The following is a 4895-nucleotide window of genomic DNA, read 5'->3' on the forward strand; positions in this document are numbered from 1 at the left end:
TAACCAATAACTTTTACATCTGTGTCAACCACATATAAGACCAGAAAGTTCAACTGCAGAAGAGTTAATAATGCAAACTTGTGGCTGGCAAAGTCATCATCTTATGGCTATTCAGTTCTCTATCCCTCAGCTACTGCTAGGAAATGAGTTCAGCCTCTTCTCTAACTTCCCTGCCTTTAACACCCACCCTTGCCTGTGAATACCAGGCAGCTGTCATCTTCTGCTCCTTCCCCTTGCTCCATGATATACTTCTTCTCTCCTTCAAATAAATTGCCCTCTGCAGGGTATTGTGATGTGTGCACCAGTCCTATGGCTCAAATTAAACATTATCTACCTGTATACATGTATCCAAAAATGATCACAGGATCACAGTGTTGTTTGGTGGGAAATGAATCTCCAATCCACTTTCTGGTAGGTCAGAAATCACTGTAGCCAGCAGCCTTTCCTTACCCCTACAGAGACACTGGGATGACACCAAAACACTGGGATAGCTAGGGCTGCTCAACCTGGAGAAGAGAAAGTTCCAGGCAGACCTTAGAGCCCCTGCCAGTACCTGAAGGGACCCAAGAGAGCTGGAGAGGGACTTTGGACAAGGGCCTGGAGTGACAGGACAAGGAGGAATGGCTTCCCACTGCCAGAGGGCAGGGTTAGATGGAATATTGGGAAGAAATTCCTTCCTGTGAGGCCCTGGCACAGGTTTCCCAGAGAAGCTGTGGCTGCTCGATCCCAGGTTGGATGTGGCTTGGAGCAACCTAGGTTAGTGAAAGGTGTCCCTGCCCATGGCAGAGTGGTTAGAACAAGATGCTCTTGAAGATCTCTTTGTACCCAAACCATTTGCTGATTCTGTGGAAACAGCATTGCTCCCTTTCCCTGCAGCACATCCCTGGTGGTTGTACCCAGGAGCAGTCAGGGGATTACTGATGGGCTACTGGGTAGATGGAAGATGGTAGAAGGTAGATGGAAGTACTGCTGAATGATGATCCTGGGTGAAGAAAGGCTACAATGCTATGGGTGCTCAATGCACAGAAGAATGCACGTCTTCTTCTAAACCATGCACTTCTCCTGGATGTCCTGGATGGACAGGGTGATGGAGCAGAGACCATACCTATGACACCCAGGCATGGCAGACAGATAACCTTTCAGGTACATCTCTATGGTGATGAACCACAGAGGTTCTCCACATCTGTTGCCCCATTTGAGGCACAAAGCAGGACAGAAATCTTCACTCCCAGTTCTGTAGTAAGGGCAGCTCCTGATAGGCTAGGTTTGTGGTAGGGATAACTTTCTTCACACACCAATCTGCTACTGAATAGCAGGTAAGATTTCCATCACAACAGGTCTGCTGCAGGTTTGGAACAGAAATGTCACCCTGAGAATTAAACCTTCTGATCTTGTTTTCATAGTTTCTAGCCACTTTCCCAGGAAAGTAACTATGAACATAGATGTTTATACATTCCATTAAAGAAATGCCTTTTGATGGATGTTTCTCACGACCAGTGTGATTGGGAAGGTGGTAACCTAATAATCCAATCCCTGGTCGTTGTTGAGAATCTATAAATACTGAAACCACAAAATAAATTGCTCTCTTTTTCCTATCACACATTGAGTTGTGTCTGTGTGAATCATTTTGTGTCCAACAGACACAGAAACAACAAAAGGATGTGGTAGTTATACTCCGCTAGGAAATTCTCAGAGTTGAACAAAGTGTGTTGATTAACTCAAAGAAAAAAAATCAGTTAATTGCAAAGAGGGTGGTAAAATAGCTATCAGACCTTTTTGTGGGGATTAAAAACATCTTTTCAGTGAAAAAAGAAAATCTACTCTTTTTTTTTGTTTGCTTCTATTCAACTGTTCTGAGTTCTTCTCTTCTAATTTCCTATATAAAAAAAAAGAGTTTATCACTGGTGGGAAATAGATAACATGATAGCTTCATGGAGAAGGAAAGAGGTGTTGTTCATCAGGCTCTTTTATTTCTTAGAGGAAAAAACAGTGTGAAAGAGAAAGAGAGAGCAGAAAAGAGAAACTCATCATATGCCTTGTGACCTCCCAGACTTGAGTCATACTCTGGGTTTCCCCTATGGAATAAGCCTCCCATCCAATCCCAGAACAATCACAGAACAAATCAACAAACAAAACACAAAAACTCTAACACATTTTAATTGTGTTTTAGATCACCTTTGAGCATTGCTATCTTGACTGTGTGTCTTCTCACATTTTCCAGCTAGTTACTTATTTAAATTATTGTACTTATATATGGAGGGTTTTTCCAACAATATTTGAAGACCCTCTCACAAGAGTCCCAGGTAGATCCCAAGGGTCTAGAGAAGAAATGACACCCACCTGCTGCCTCCCTATGTCTTTATGGTAAACTTTGAGGAGTTGGGCTGAAACCAAGCACCAGGCTGATACCTGACACCAGCACTGTGCCAGACTCTGGCTGATTTACACTGGGGAGCAAAGCCAAATGGAAATACCACTGTATCAGGAGAAGGAGTTGGCACTGCAGAATATGGATGTATGCAATCAGCCAGTATGTGAATGGAGGCAGTCCATTTCAGAGCAGTAATTTCACTCCTCCTGTACCTTCTTTATTTTCCATTTTAACAGAAAGACCTCCTGTAGCTGCTACCTGCTGTTAAAAACTTCACATTTCTCAAGGTCATTGACACACAGAATGTGAAAGATCTGCCTCTAAGCTTGGATCTCGATTACCCTACTGCAAACCTTGAGTGATGACAAGTGCCTCACAGCTGATAATGTAGTACTTTATATTCTGAAGGAGTCTTTAAATGTTGTTGGCACCAGAGACTTGCTTCAGTTTGTGTTGCTGATTGCTGGAGGTGGGGGGTTGGTTCCAGGCAGCTGATGTTGTTGTCATGGAAGCATCTTAGTTTGGGGCAAGAAAGGCCAAAATGCTGCTTGAGTTGCATCCAAAATTTCCCATTAATTGGTCCCATCCCAGCAAGGGACAGAGTTTGACATTGTATGAAAAGTCCCAAATACGAGCAGAAGGAGAACTGAAGTGGCTTTACTGTCGCTTTTTCCTTTCACAAGCTCCAGGCTAAGAAATAACAATACAGTGATAAGTACTGTCACCAGCTGGGTCATCTGTATGCCTCTACCCACTCTTTGAGGGAACCATGCAAAAAGAAAGCACAGATTTGGTCTGCTGGGGCTAGGCAAGTGTAGTATCTTGTCACTGATGTTGGAGACAGGCAAGTGGCAGAATACACTGAAGTTCATGGGACTACAGCCAAACTTTATTGTTGAGCACCCCTTTTACAGGGGCTTTGAATTTCCCATGCTTACATACATGATTGGTTGGGTTCTTAGCACTGTTACAAATAGCCCAGCACAATTTATTAATTCATTAGGGATAAGGGACAAGCAAGCAGCACGGTGCACACGGGGAGTCTCCGCTCCACCAACACATCCACTTTAGCCCTGGTCACTGCCTCTTTTACAGGCAGTTTCTTGTTGGGCTGTGTCATGCCTGCTGTGCTGGGGTACAAGTCCAAGCAAACCCTAACAAGTTGGCTATCTCCCCAGCAGCAGTGGCTGCAAGCCCCCACCAGGTCTGGACAGAGCTCTAACATGTGGCCAGGTTACAAGCAAGCAGGTAACAGTTTTCACATGTTCACACAAGCCTGCTGCTTATACATAAAGAGTGGGTACAATTCATAATTAAAGCAATTACATAGTGGCAAAAATACATAACAGCAAAAGTTAGCAATTCACAGAAAAAGGATTTAAAGAAAAATAATGAAATCTTATATTTTCCTTTGTCTCATGTCCGTGTTTTACTTTAAGATCAGTATTCCTGTTTATACTGATCCCATGGTGTGTTTCCATAATGACAGGAATCACTATGTAACATCTCACAGCACTGCCCAGCTCACTGGCCAATGATATGTCTGCATTCATGGTTGAATGGGATTGGATGGAGTCCCCTGTTTGAGTTCAAATCCAGCCTATCCTTGTCTTACCTGGGGACATATTTACTCCTACTCTCTAGCAAACTTAGGCTGGCCAAGTTAGCGTGGTGTTAAGGCAAATTCACCTGTGCAGCTTACAGACCAGCTGTAGCTGTCAAAGTATCTGATCTTAAAAATTTAATATCTGATATGCCCTTGATGAGAGGATTTTATATTAAACAGATTTTGGGGCATGGGAGTTGGACCTGGATCTTGCTCTCCCTGCTTCATGCGTTGCCCCGGTATGGCAGTGACTCTGGGAATGGTGCACTGATAGGTTTGAGTTGCATCAAAAGAGAGGTGGGTCAGAAGGTCAAAGAAGGTGAATCTTTCCCTTTACTCTGCCCTCATGAGACCCTGCCTGGAGTTCTGCACCCAGCTCTGGGGTCTCCAACATAAGGATGAGATGGACATGTTAGAGCAGATCCAGAGTAGGGACACAGATAACCTCCAAGGGCTGGAGCACCTCTGCTCTGGAGATAGGCTGAGAGAGCTGGGGGTTCAGCCTGGAGAAGAGAAGGTGCCAGGGAGAGCTTAGAGCTTCCAGTGATGAAGGGGGGCCTATAAAAGAGGGATAGCAGCTTTTTGATATGGGCATAAAGTGATAGGAAAGAGGGAAATTATTTTAAACTAAAAAGGAGTAATTTTGGATTAAATGTTAGGAAGAAATTCTTCCCTGTAAGGGTGGTGAGGTCCTGGCACAGGTTGCCCAGAAAAGCTGTGGCTGCCCCATCCCTGGAATTTTCAAGGCCAGGCTGGACAGGTCTTGGAGAGACCTGGTTCTAGTGGAAGATGTCCCTGCCTATGGCAAGGGGTTTGGAATTAGATGGTCTCTAAAGTCCCCTCCAACCCTACAGCATTCTATGACCCCAAATAATGCACATGTATGGCAAATACAGAAAACACCTTCAGCTGCCTGCT

At 44.2% G+C, this 4895-nt stretch overlaps 1 pseudogene; it reads left to right on the top strand.

The window, feature by feature from the left end:
• The first annotated feature begins 4071 nt into the window (after nucleotides 1-4071).
• LOC131575014 (U2 spliceosomal RNA) lies at nucleotides 4072-4250 on the top strand (annotated as a pseudogene).
• Nucleotides 4251-4895: the final 645 nt, after the last annotated feature.

This window comes from Poecile atricapillus, chromosome 1 (genome assembly GCF_030490865.1).
Source record: "Poecile atricapillus isolate bPoeAtr1 chromosome 1, bPoeAtr1.hap1, whole genome shotgun sequence".
Lineage (NCBI taxonomy): Eukaryota > Metazoa > Chordata > Aves > Passeriformes > Paridae > Poecile > Poecile atricapillus.